The sequence below is a fragment of the Schistocerca piceifrons genome, chromosome 5 (assembly GCF_021461385.2).
Source record: "Schistocerca piceifrons isolate TAMUIC-IGC-003096 chromosome 5, iqSchPice1.1, whole genome shotgun sequence".
In the NCBI taxonomy this organism is placed as follows: domain Eukaryota; kingdom Metazoa; phylum Arthropoda; class Insecta; order Orthoptera; family Acrididae; genus Schistocerca; species Schistocerca piceifrons.
The window spans coordinates 526,880,551-526,895,490 of NC_060142.1; positions in this window are offsets into that span (position 1 = coordinate 526,880,551).

The window sequence follows — 14,940 nt, forward strand, 5'->3', positions numbered from 1 at the left end:
AAAAGATGGATTAGGGTAATACGGGGTGGTCCTCTCCCACAACAAAACAGGAGATTTTAAATTCATTGTACTTAAATGCTGCTGCTTTATCGGAAAGCAGGACCCTACTGGGTCAAAACACAGATAGTACAGTTCTGTATCAAGAATATTCACAATTGATATTACCTGTAAAGGGTCATAAATGCAATATTAATAAAACTGTATGATCTCCAAACCTTTCTAAAATACATAGACTCCCATTTAACACAAAAATTTCAAAACAGACTCAAGACTGAACCATAATTAGGGAATATTTTACAGTATACACTCAGATTTTGATAGTTAAAGTCACTGTTTAGCGTACCTTTCAACGGTCGTCCATCATATAATAATCAAATGCAAGTGAATCCATACTTTATTTAGTTTGTCCTCGTCAACGAGAATCACTCCATCGTGATTTATACGACACAGAACAACGAATGAACTCTGTTCACCAATCACCACCAGAAACAATTCACGTAACACAGAACTACCAGTGCCCAGTCCATGGCCTTCGTTGTGCGTCATCACGCGCAGTGCTCACTACACGCCAAAGCATCAGCAACGCTTTCAACGCTGCTTGTACTGTCGCCACTCTGGTAGCAACTAGGCAGTTTAATTTCTGGAACGCATCCACTGCAACCAAAACATACTCATTCCTTCTTTTGGAACATTGTAACGGTCCGACGAAATCCAGTAACATCTTTCCCGTGGATTACATCACTGTTTTGGAAGAGCGGATGTCCGTCAAGGTATTCTCATCAGGTTTATTTAATACGCACACCTGGCATTTCTCAAGAAATATCCCTGTGTTAATGTCCATTACTACCCAAATGGAACGTTCGCTCAAATTTTCCCCGGTTTTATACGCTGAAGAGCCAAAGAAACTGATACACCTGGCTAATATAATGTAGGGCGCCCGCTAGCACGCCGAAGTGCCGCAACACGACGCGGCATGAACTCGACTAATACCTAGAGTAGTGCTGGAGGGAACTGACACCCTGAATCCTGCAGGGCTGTCCGTAAGTCCGTACCAATACAAGGGGCTAGAGCAGCACGTTGCGAGGAATCACAGATATGCTCAATATTGTTCGTATTTAGTGATCAGCGGAAGTGTTTAAATTCAGAAGAGTGTGCCAGGAGCTACTCCGAAACAATTCTGGACGTCTAGGGTCTCGCATTGTCCTGCTGCAATTGCCCAAGTTCGTCGGAAAGCACAGTGGACACGAATTGATTCTGGTGATCAGAAAGGATGCTTACATACGTATCAACTGTCAGAATCGTATCTAGACGTATCAGGAGTCCGATATCACTCCAACTGCACACTCCCTCCACCATTACAGAAACACCACCAGCTTGAACAGTCCCCTGCTGAGATGCAGAGTCCACGGTTTCATGACATTGTCTCCATACCGTAAACGTCCATTCGCACGAAACAATTTGAAACGAGACTCGCACGACCAGCCAACATGTTTCCAGTCATCAACTGTGCAGTGTCGGTGTTGAAGAGCCCAGGTGAGGCGTAAAGTTTTGGGTAGTGCAATCATCAAGGGTACACGACTGAGCCGTCGACTCTGAAAGCACGTACCGATGGTGTGTCGTTGAACGGTTCGCACACTGGCACTTGTTGATAGCCCAGCATTCAAATCTGCAGCAATTTGCGGAAGGGTTGCACTTCTGTCACGTTGAACGATTCTCTTCAATAATCGTTGGCCCCATTCTTGCAGGATCTTTTTCCGGCCGCAGGGATGTCGGAGATTTGATGTTTTACCAGATTCCTGATATTCACGGTACAATCGTGAAATGGTCGTACGGGATAATCCCCACTTCATCGCTACCTCGAAGATGCCGTGTCCCATCGCTCGTGCACCGACTATAACGCCACGTTCAAACACAGTTAAATCTTGATAACCTGCTATTGTAGCAGCTGTAACCTATGTAACAACTGCGCCAAACACTTCTTGTTTTATGTAGGTTTTGCCGCATGCAGCGCCGTATTCTGCCTGTTTAAATATCTCTGTATTTGAATACGCATGCCTTTGCCAGTTCTTCTGGGCCTTTAGTGTAAAAAACCCAAGTTGCCCCCCCCCCCCCCCATATGGACATGTGGAAGTATTGCAAAGGCAGGCGATAGTATCGGAGGGGACCACAACGTTCAGTACAAGGTCGCCACGTGTTTAATAACACAAAATACCTTTCTTTACAAAAATAAGGAGAACAGTCCTTACCCCAATTTATTTCTCAGCAGCATTTTTAACTTTCGGGTCTAAGCCCTGAAAAGTGCCTGGACTGATAGTAGCATTAATCTCCCTACAACTTTCTGGTAGTGATGTAGGACCTTTATTGGGTAGCAGTTGAGACAAACATAGAGCTAAGAGCGTTCCCCACGACGTCATCCACCACATTATTATGGCGAACCTGGACCTTACAGGCTAAAATACGAGTAACCTGTTACGCTATCGTGATTGTTTCCCTGGATCGACACACAACTCAGCCAAGGGTGTAATTGTCAGCTTCCGGATCAAAAGGGGTGTGCTCAAGATGCAGCTTCAACTTGTCTAACTCAAACAGCAGAGCCAAAGTTTCCAATTCATAGATATAATTCTGCTACTGAGAATTTTTCCGGGTTATACGGCCGTGGTCCATGGAACTCTTAATTCCCTGGCGTCTCGTCCAAGGCTACATTGGACATCTTCGGAGGTGCTCCTGGTTGTGCTGAGTCGACAAGACTCAGGAGCAGCTCCGAAGGTGTCCAACGTAGCCTTGGACGAGACGCCAGGGATTGACGAGTTTCATGGACCACGGTCATTCAACCCGGAAAAATTCTCAGCAGATGAAACATCCGGTCGGGAAAGCCTTCATTGTATCATAGATCGAATTCTCTGTTCGGGATGATTTTAAGGAACGTCAAGCAAAAGCATCCGACTTTCGGCTCTCCTATTGCTGTTACAATAGAATGGCCCCGGCGCTTGACTGGAAAGCATGAATTTGAACGATGACGGTATTACCGAATTCAAGCAAAGGCGGGACTGGCGCTGTGGTATGTCCTTAACGTCCAAAATGCGGCCTCCTGAGAGTCAGACCACTGAAACTGAACACCTCTCTTTCTTAACACACCGAGGGAAGCAGCTGTTTGTGCATACCCTTCCGACGAATCGCACCACCTGCTTTACATAAGAAAGAATAGGAACCGTCATAACAGATTAAAAAGTTTTCAATGGTGCTGAGCAACGGTCATGCAGTATTGCTTGAAAGAATAAACCACCGTATGCCTGTATATTACTGTATTTATCTTCTGTACTATCTAGAGTTCTGATTTTACGTCATTATCGAGTACACTGGTAAAATCTGTAAGACTGTTAACACATCATTCTGGTAAAGCCTGTCCAGAGCGGGTAAACAAGCAGGTACACGATATTGGCATAGAAGCCGAAAAGACATAGTACAGAAGATAAATACAAAGATATACATTCAAATGGCGGTTTATTCTTTCAAAAAAATCATGATAGATCCTTTTTCTCATTGCCAATAGTTAACCCTTCGGTGGAGACAACATGACTCGAAAACTGAACTGATAAACACGTAAATTTAACCCTATCTGGATTGACTGTAAATCCCACTCTCCGTAATCTCCCAAATACAATCACAAGATATTAGAAATGCTCGTCCACAAAGCCACTACAGCCCGCCTCATCATCGAAGTAGTGGTAAACAACCTCGAACTTAATGCCTTCAAACATTGTGTCTTGTACGAAATTTTGTTATTAGAACTGTGCGGCGTACCGAAACTCGAACTCGGGACGTTTGCCTTTCGGGGGCAATTGTTCTACCAACTGGGCTACGGAATGACGACTCACCATCCGTCATCATAGCTTTACTTCCGCCAGTATCTCGTCTCCCACCAGCCCAAACTGGACTCAGTTAAATTTCAAATGGTTCCAGTTTGCGCTGAGAGCCGTTAACGGCTTGCAGGTCTTCTCGAGAGATATCTCGTAATATGACTGATTCAAGTCTAGAGTGGTAAAAATTTTAGCATACCTGAACCAGCCAAAAAATGAATGGAGAGCATGGAGGAGAGTAGATCATAAAATAATATTCTTTAGAGGTTCAGTGTGAGTTTTTCGTTTGGGGGCGCTCAACGAAAAGGTCATCAGCATCCTTAATAAATCGACAGAAACGAATGTGGAAACATCTCATTCAGTTCTCTGTATTCAATTTTGGCCTTATCCCTAGCTATAGCTTGCTGAACGTAAAATATAGATGACGAATAAAGAGATGATGATGACCGAATTACCACCTACTGTAACGTCTTGTCCATTTTCTGCCTTACCCGCTGCATACGCGATGGTGACATGCTATACCGTCGTTTCCTAACAGGAACGTTAACGATAACATAGATTTCATACTTAATAAGTTGAGTAAAACCTATCGTTTCTTTAAGCATGTCAGGAAACTTGTCACCTATTGAATTAATTTTCTGCTGATCTCGATAAACGCTGAAATTGGACAAGTGATCTACAAACTCCTACTCGGTGCCGTGACCTTAACCTGTTGGATACCGCTCAACGGCTTTTCACACCTCGATGCTCACAAAACTACAGCTGTTTACCTTTACAAAATTTGAATTCAAAACAACCATCCGACCAATTCAGTAAGGGACTTATTTTGGGTATAACAGCAGAACCGAGAATTACCTTCGTAATAAGATTATTGATTATTCACCACCATAAGCCGAGCCTTCCAAGTAAAATTGTCAATGTGCAACCTCACATCTACGGTCCGAATTACGCCAACACGGGAATTGTTGGCTGCCAGATACCGGCATACATCAGCCTAATAGGGAGAAACCAACAGTGTCGCTGCTGATGCAGTTCCAACCAACGGGTATCAACAACACTTCCTGAAAGCAGGATCACACAGACAGGTTAATTATGAACTTGACAACGAATGAAACGCAAGGACGAAACGTTGGCCACGAATAACCTTCGGTGTACGCCGGTTTCTTTTTATTTATTTTTTATCAACTCTCACATTTGGCCTTAGTTTGGGTACAGAGTCGATGAATTTGTTCCGTTTTATCGCACCGATAACATTCAGTCTGACTTATGCGTGAGATGCCTTGTCACCTCCCTGTTTATACTGGGCTTGTAGGTTGGCAATTAACATCCCGCTTTTCGTCGGTATATATCTCGCCTTGAGTATAACGGGTCAACTAATCTAAATGTCGGTAGTTTTCGGGCTTTCGACAAAAGAGAGCTTTTAGCCTACCTTCTGGTCTTCTTGTTGTTGTGGTCTTCAGTCCAGAGACCGGTTTGATGCAGCTCTGGTCTTATATCCACTAAAATGTGGATAAACCATGTTGCTCCGCAAAATTCAACCCAAGAGCCCTAGCACTTCATTTCACCCCGCACGCATAATCGCCTATTATCTCATCGACCTCCTGTTCCTTCGCGTAATGTAGATGGGCTGATTCCCGCATGGCACGTCCTGGTATCGGGTCACTAAGAACCTGTTGTCGTACTTTAATACTTGACTTTGAACTATGACTCCCTAAGAAATTGTGATACCCTCCCTTCAACCTCGATCATTAACACTAAGAAGTTCACCCTTATCTTGTAAATCCACCAACACGTGTAAAAATTTCATCACTTCATTAATCGAGCTATCCCCCAAAGATTCCATTCGTAGCAGCAAACTCTTGCAATGGATTTGGCATCTTAGCAAAAACAATAAGCTTCCTAAACGATCGAACTCTAATAACTGGGATGATGTTAGGTTCCTATTCCTCAACTCCACTTCTTCCTTCCCATATCGACCACTCAGTTAAGCCGTGTACCGAATCCCCCAGTTTTTCCAATGGTTGCTATAGCTTCTTGTCTCCAGCCTCGCTCACACCTCTGACCTATTCGTATAGCACATCACGCTGGGCTTCAACCTGCGCTGCTGGGCTAATGATGGTGGCCCGACATCAAAACACTCTCTAATACCTTACATCTCTACGACAGCTGCTTTTATGGAAGACAGAATGGTACTCACAGTTTTACTGCTGTCAACCACAATCATCACCGACACGCCGATGACTTGTTGGAGAATGTTAAGTTGTTCTGGTACCTTCATAATAGTTTCCTTGAATTTGTAGTTCGAACTGCAGTTACCCCTGCGTGAGTAGTTTCGGAACCCGTAGAGTACATGCACCCGAACAGAAACAAATCAGAAATTACCGGCTCAATCTCAGTCGACCTGCAAGTACAAAAAACGCTTTGCAGATACCAGCTGAACCGAAATTTTGGTGTATGGGAGCAAGGGCAGCTCGTCAGTTGAACTGAAAACCATTTATTGAAAGTAGTTTTTTGAAGCAGGTTCAATAACTTTGTGGGTAACAGTGGTGGTTTCGTCGTGGCTGCGGGCCACCAGCTTGGAAGGCGATGTCGGTCGCCACCGATTGCCCTGTAATGGTCACAGACCCGAAAGTGAGCCGGTGTAAGAACGTGCCCCATCAGAACTTCATCAATCTCCTACATACAGCAGGCAATACACTATGTGAGATAAGTACGACATGATTATATTCATAATGAGGTATTAATAAAATTGTATAGACTTAACATCGAGAATAGATTTAAGTGTCAGGAAGTCTTTTCTGAAAATATTTATACGGAGTGTAGCCGTGTATGGAAGTGAAACATGGACGATGAACAGTTTAGACAAGAAGAGAATAAAAGCTTTTGAAATGCCGTGCTACAGAAGAATGTTTCATATTAGATGGGTGGATCACACAACTAATGAGGAGGTACTGAACATGGGGATGGGGAGAAGAGAAATTTGTGCCACAGCCTGACTAAAAGAAGGGATCTGTTGATAGTACACATTCTGAGATATCAAGGGATCACCAATTTAGTACTGGAGTGAAGCGTGGGGGATAAAAATCCTAGAGGGAGACCAAGAGGCGAATACAGTAAGCAGATTCAGTGGGACGTAGGTTGCAGTAGTTATTCAGAGATGAAGCGGCTTGTTCAGAATAGAGTAGCATTGAGAGCTGCATCAAACCAGTCTTTGGACTGAAGACCACAACAACAACAACAACAACAACAACAAAATAGACTTAATCGACAAATTATCTTTAAAATAAATTCTAAAACTGTTCCCTCGGCTATGCTTACATGTCCGAAGGAACATTGCATCGCATATCAGAATAAAACAGGCACTGCAGTATTGCATTTACCCCGCGACACAGAGCAAGCGACTTTGAAATAATTTGTCGCCCCTGCAGGTGAATATTCATTAAGGATGTACAATCACAGGTTGTAGACAGTTCGTTGACTACATATGGAAGTTTGAGTATGGCTTTGAGTCGTGCACAGATAGTATGTCAGAAGGAACATTGCATCGTAACAACACAGGCACTGCAATATCGTATTTAGCCGCTGACAACGGGCAAGCGACTTTCAAGTAAAATTTGTCTTCTTTTGCACCCGTGGTCTAGGGGTAGCGACTTCGAATTATAGTCAAAAAGTCTCCAGTCGCGGTTTCGAATCCCGCCGCTACTTAAATATTGATTAACAGTCAGCATTGGCGGTCGAAGACTTCCGGCATAAGAAGTCACCCTCATTCCGCCAACGGCCTCATCAAAGAGGACCGAGGATGGGACAGTGGTTCAGGGCACTCTCTTGTCAAAGAGGTGGGAAATTACCCCCAAAAGCGGAAGAATCAGCAATGATCAACGGCATGAGAATGCAGAAGGTAATGGATACCGCTGCATTAAAGACACGTAACGTGTATCCACAGGATATGTGGCATGTAATAGAAGAAGTGTCATGATGATCTCCCCATTTGCAAAAGATTCCGGAATAGTCCCCCATTCGGATCTCCGGGAGGGGACTGCCAAAGGTTAAGTTACTATGAAAGAAAGATTGAATAATCAACGGATGGATTACGTTCTACGAGTTGGTGCGTGGAATGTCAGAAGCATGGACATGGTAGGGAAACTAGATAATCTGAAAAGGTAAATGCAAATTCTCAATCTAGATATAGTAGGGGTCAGTGAAGTGAAGTAGAAAGAAGACAAAGATATCTGGTCAGATGAGTATAGGGTAATGTCAACAGCAGCCAGAAATGATATAACAGGAATAGTATTCGTTATGAATAGGAAGGTAGGGCAGAGAGTGTGTTACTGTGAACAGTTCAGTGACATGGTTGTTCCTATCAAAATCGACAGCAAACCAACACCGACACGAAAGTTCAGGTATACATGAAGAGATAGAGAAAGTGTATGAGGATATTGAAAGGGTAATACAGTATGTAAAGGAGGATGAAAATCTAATAGTCACGGGGAATTGAATGCGGTTGTACAGGAAGGAGTAGAAGAAACGGTTACAGTAAACTATGGGCTTGTGACAATGAATGAGGGAGGAGAAAGACTAAATGAGTTCTGTAACAAGTTTCGGCCTATAATAGAGAATACCTTGTTCAAGAATCACAAGAGGAGTAGGTATATTTGGAAAAGGCAGGGTGATACGGGAAGATTTCAGTTAGATCACAAGAGGAGTAGGTTTACTAGGAACAGGCTGGGTGATACGGGAAGATTTCAGTTAGATTACAGTTAGATTACTTTCTGGAATCAGATACTGAATTGTAACGCGAACCCAGGAGCAGATATAGACTCAGATCACAAGATAGTAGTGATGAAGAGTAGGCTGAAGTTTAAGAGATTAGTCAGGAAGAATCAATGAGCAAAAAAGTAGGATAGGAAAATAATACGGAACGAAGAGGCACTCTAGAAGTTCGCTAAGGTTGTAGATAAAGCAATAAGGAATAGCTCAGTAGGCAGTACAATTGAACGGTGAATTGCCCCCTCTGTTTATTGATCGTATAGCCACTGAATTGCTATTTATTTATTTAATGGGATAATAATAATTATTAAAAGGTGGAAATTTTATTTAAACATTGATTTTACTCTTTCGATTGTTGCGAGTCAGCGATAGTGAAATGCTGCTCGCTTTCGAGAATACACAGTTTATAATTATTATTTGGTCCAGGAAACACCTTCGCGATTTAGACGGTATTCACGTAATTGTACTAATTAAAAGTTATCGTTTCCGAAAGACGCAGGTTCGATTAAAGCTTTGTGCACTTTTGCGCGTATAATGAAAATATTCATAACACATCGCGTAACAAAAAGAAGCATCCGAATCACAACCGTGATCAAACGAAGAATATGATAACATAAATGTTCTTCGCTGTTATTCAGGACAGGCTCAGATTAGATCTTGCTATTTTTAGGTATAGGAAATGACAAGACGTTACACTTGGGAGATATTTGTTTTGAATAACTTGTATTTACCTTCTCTCTGTCTCCTTTTTACAGCCTTTATACCTTCACATCGATTAAGGAACTTTTCCTTTCTACCGACCAGTACGAGAACAAAATTCAGACTCAACAAAATGTCTCACATCGAATTATTACACGCTTAACCCTTAACAATCATATATAGTTTCGTAGTACAAACAATGCTAATTTATTCCGTGCACTAGAAAGTCTTTGATGCATTGAGCACAAAAATGAAAATAATAAAATTATAATTACATTTTTAATATCATGAATACTTCTTTCAATCATAAAAATAAGGTTTGACATCGTCGTAATATTAATTTTCATCGTTGTAGCAGTACATTGCCCCCTTTGGATGTACAGTCACACTTGTTTGACTGGACATCCAAGCAGGCTTATTTTCCTTGTCTGTCCTGTTTAAAGTTCACTGTGTTCTTTCACTTGGAAGCATGCGCTTTGTTTACTTTTAAGTCTCAGGGATTTTGAGTTTCGCTCCCCCATTCGGGCAACGGCCAATGGGAAAAACCCCGGAAAAAAACCACGGCGGAGCGAGCACATCTTCCATGACCGGGAATGTACTGCAATTGAAACTATCTTGAAGCCGCCATAAATGTGCACGAATCGGTTCTATCTTTAAAATTTGACAATATTTGCCATGCAATTCTTTGGTCTTTACCAAGTCTAACCTGACTCTCGTGTCACCTAAACACATGCTGAATTCACCCTTTCCGAGATCGATTATAGTTTCCGTCTCTCGCAAAATATCTAATCCGAGGAGACAGTTCACGGCTAAATTCTTTACAATAAGGAAGGTGCACTCTTTGGCTCCCATTCCAAAATTAATACAAATCCGTGTCGGTTCCCGAACTAGTTGGGCTTTCTGACTAATGGCTCCTGTAACTCGACAATTAGTGATTGGAAAAACCGGAATCTTTCTAATCTTCTCTAATCTTCTTTAAGTGAAGAAAGAACGATTCATTCAGCACAGAGACAGATGCTCCAGTATTTAAAACCACCGTAGTTTGAATACCATCAATATCACAAACTATAGCTGCTTGTACAACTCCCGTTCAAACAAATTACACTTCTTCCGAAAATCTTGACATAATTCCTCTCGTATATCGACTCCGTCATTATATCTTAACATCTGCATAGTTGGACTACGTTGCTGAGCAACATCAACAGAATTATTCCTACACACTGCATCTTTTGCGTCGTTCGACCCGATCGCTGCTGATTCTATGCGACACACATTCTCATTGTTACTACAGCTGGTGGTCTGCACGCTTGGTTGCTCGTTATTACTAACATCATTCATGCAAGTGCCCCCTAGACACCCTGCGACTGACACACGGGAGCAGAATGTCGTCGCGTCTAGTTTGACTGACTGGTACTGGTTGATGGTTGCGGTTCACTTACCTCAATGATCGTGATATTTTGATTCGGTGGTTGCCATGGCTGCGCATTCATATGCTGCTGCATGTTATTTGACATATTTGTATTGTACGGGGGTTGTACATGTTTGTTGTTGTGATATTGCGGAGGCCTAGGCTGCTGCCATTGCTGTTGTGCATAATTCTGTGTTGACCAGTTATGTGGTGGTTGCATGTTCTGCCGATTATTTGAAAAATTACCGTTATTGTAATTGGCGTTAGCTCTAAAATCTCGTTTCCGTTTCTTTGAAAAGTTTCCGCTATTCTTTTGTCCGCTATTGTTCTGTGGATGATAATTGTGATTCGGTGCATTACCGTACTGTCCATTTGCGTTCATATTGTGGTTCTGCCCTCCTGAATAATTCGGACTGTTCCAATGATTTTGATTCCCATAGTAGGTGTTTCTATTACTATTGTTCTTGTGGTTTCGCCCGTTGCCATTACCATTACCGTTATTCGACGAATTATTCCCATAATGGTGTCTGTCCTCTTCGATAACCAAATCTAAAGAGTCCAGTACAGATAGAAAATGTTCCACGTTGTCTTCAGGAATGTGAAACAATTTCTCCTTTGGACCACGCGGTAACTTCTCCTTTAATATCTTTAAAACATCACACTCAGGAATTGATGTGGATAAATATTTCACTTTGTCCAGATACTTTTCGAAATATTTCCGCAAAGTACCGCCTTTTCTATTAAATGGCTCAGGACTATAAACTTCTTTTCTTAATCGTTCTTGTACCCCACGCGACCAATACTTGTTTAGAAAAGCTTGTTCAAATTCATCGAAGGAGCTGCATTGTTCAGCTTTCTGTGTCGCGAACAACGCTGGCTCACCTGGAATATGGGTAATGGTAAAGACAATTTTCTCCCTTTCGTTCCAACTTTTTGGCATTATTCCGCGGATCCCTTTGATAAACACAATTGGATGAGGTCCGTCCTTATCATTGGTAAGCTTCGGAAACTGTGAATTCTTCATTAAAGCATCCTGAGTCACCAATGATTGTGTATGGTCTTGATAAACGGATGTTACTCCACGTGTTGGATTGCAATTATTGCCCGTCTGCCCCCTACTTTCAGTTAAAGGCGTTTCATAATGATCAGGGTGTGTTTCTGTGATACTAACACACTCCGGTGAACTGTTATGAGATGTTTGCATACGCGTTTCATAAAGCACTTTCTGCACGTTTTGTAATTCAGTCTGGAGTTCATGAATCTTTATGTTGTTTTCATGTATCAGTTGTGTTCCTGCTCGTTGTAACATTACAGGTAGTTCCTTCAACAGTACTAATTTGTTTATCTTTGTCATTTAGCCATGTGTTGAATGTGGTCACAACGCGTTCTTCTCATTCTTTGCATTTTTGTTCTATTACGTTTTGATTATCAACCGTAAGGTTTTCTATACGTGTACTTATGTTGCGCATTTCTGCTTCCAAAGAAGTGTGTGTTTGTCGTAATTTGTCCACATCCTGGGTTACTTGCTTTACATTCTGCGGTAAGTCATGGTATGTTTGTTGCATTCTTGAAATGTTGTTCTGTATAGCAGACAACTGGGCATCTATTTGCTGTCGCAGCTGGCGATCGTGTTCTTTTAACCGGTTTTCAAGCTTTTAATCTATCTCTTTTGAGAACTGTGAAAAGCTTAACTGCGTACGCTCGTCTAATTGACTGATGCGTTCATCCAAGGTCCTAATCCGTTCATCTACTCTGCTAATACGTTTATCTAAATTATTATTAATCTCAGTTGCACGCTGTATCTGTGATTGGTCCTGTATTTTAAACATTTGTTCCATTTTCATCATAAAGAGAGAAAATGGATCCATTACTGTTTGTGTTGGCTCTACCGGTGGTAAATCGACTGTAACTGGTGTTTCTTGTGGTTCTGCTTCAGTATGCACTTGAACTACCGTCTGTATTTTGCCTGAGTGTTCTACAGCAGATGGATCACTGACTTTAATATTAGTGCCCTGCTCTATATCCTCTGTCTGATTTGAAAAACTATTATCAATTTCTACATCATTAGTTATTCCTTCCTCCTCTGAATGTTCTACAGTTACTTCCTGCTGTGTATCTTTTCTTACACGTCGCACTGTTTTCACCATTTTTGCAAATGTTTGGGTGCAAGTCTAATCGGGAATACGTCACACGCAACACATCAATTATTCCGTCACACAAAACATAAATTAATTACTACACTGCTCCAGATTGGAATCAGTACTATAAATGTTCACTTTCGTTTGATTAAAAGTCAGTTCCAATCTCGTTCAGTTAACCTCTAATGAAAACACTTGATGCTGTATTTTACTGATCCTTCTCGCAGTTATTTAAATATAATTGACTCTTATAGCTGCCTAAGAGGACACACACACTCACTGAATGTGAATTGTTTACTTGTTAGTAAGATACAGCACCAGGTTGAAAAAGATGTTGTGCGTACCTTACGTAGTGTTTCGTTCTGCTGCCGCTGAGATGGAATGGTACAGCAAAAGTATTGTGCTTAGGGTCGTCGTAGATTTCCGCTCATTACAGCATGAAACAAATAGAAAAAACACACATTAGCACAACATATAAGCTAGTCCTGTCAATAGGTTGCCACTGAATTACCCCCTCTGTTTATTGATTGTATAGCCACTGAAGTGCTATTTATTTATTTAATGGGATATTAATAATTATTAAAAGGTTGTAATTTTATTTAAGCATTGATTTTACTCTTTCGATTGTTGCGAGTCAGCGATAGTGCAATGCTGCTCGCTTTGGAGAATATACATTTTATAAGAATTATTTGGTCCAGGAAACACTTTTGCGATTTAGACGGTATTCGCGTAATTGTACTGATTAAAAGTTATCGTTTCCGAAAGACGCAGGTTCGATTAAAGCTGTGTGCACTTTCGCGCGTATAATGAAAATATTCATAATACGTCGCGTAACAAAAAGAAACATACGAATCACAACCGTGATCAAACGCAGAAAATATATGATAACATAAATGTTCTTCGCTGTTATTCAGTACAGGCTCAGATTAGACCTCGCAATTTTTAGTCATAGGAAATGACAAGACGTTACACTTGGGAGATATTTGTTTTGAATAACTTGTATTTACCTTCTCTCTGTCTCCTTTTTACAGCCTTTATACCTTCACATCGATTAAGGAACTTTTCCTTTCTACCGACCAGTACGAGAACAAAATTCAGACTCAACAAAATGTCTTACATCGAATTATTACATGCCTAACCCTTAACAATCTTATATAGTTTCGTAGTACAAACAATGCTAATTTTTTCCGTGCACTAGAAAGTCTTTGATGCACTGAGCACAAAAATGAAAATAACAAAATTGTAATTACATTTTTAATATCATGAATACTTCTTTAAATCATGAAAATAAGGTTTGACATCGTCGTAATATTAATTTTCATCGTTGTAGCACTACAACGGGAATGGGCATCTCTAAAATGGGCCATCACAGAAGCTGGGAAGGAAAACATAGGTACAAAGAACGTAACTGCGAAACCATGGGTAACAGAACTAATACTTCAGTTGACTGAAGGAAGGAGGAAGTACAAAAATGTTCCGAAAAACACAGGAATACAGAAATACAAGACGCTGAGGAAATAAATAAATAGGAAGTGCAGGGAAGCAAAGGCGAAATGGCTGCAGGTAAAATGAGAAGAGAGCAAAAAGGAAATGATTGTCGGAAGGGCAGACACAGCGTACAGTAAGGTCAAAACAACCTTCGGTTTCATTAAGAGTAATGGTGGTAACATTAAGAGTGTAACGGGAATTCCACTGTTAAATGCAGAGGAGAGATCGGATAACTCGAAAGAATACACTGATTGCCTCAGTGAGGCATCCGTGTCTGATGTGATACAAGAAGAAACGGAGTCGAAGTAGAAGTGATAGGGAATCCAGTATTAGAATCAGAATTTAAAAGAGCTTTGGAGGATCAAATAAGGCGGAAAAGATAGATAACATTCAATCAGAATTTCTAAAATCATGGGGGGGAAGTGGCAACAAAACGACTATTCACGATGGTGAGTAGAATGTATGAGTCTGGCGACATACCATCTGACTCTCGGGAAAGCATCTTCCACACAATTCCGAAAACGGCAAGAGCTGACAAGTACGAAAATTGTCGTACAAACATCTTAACAGCTCATGCATTCAA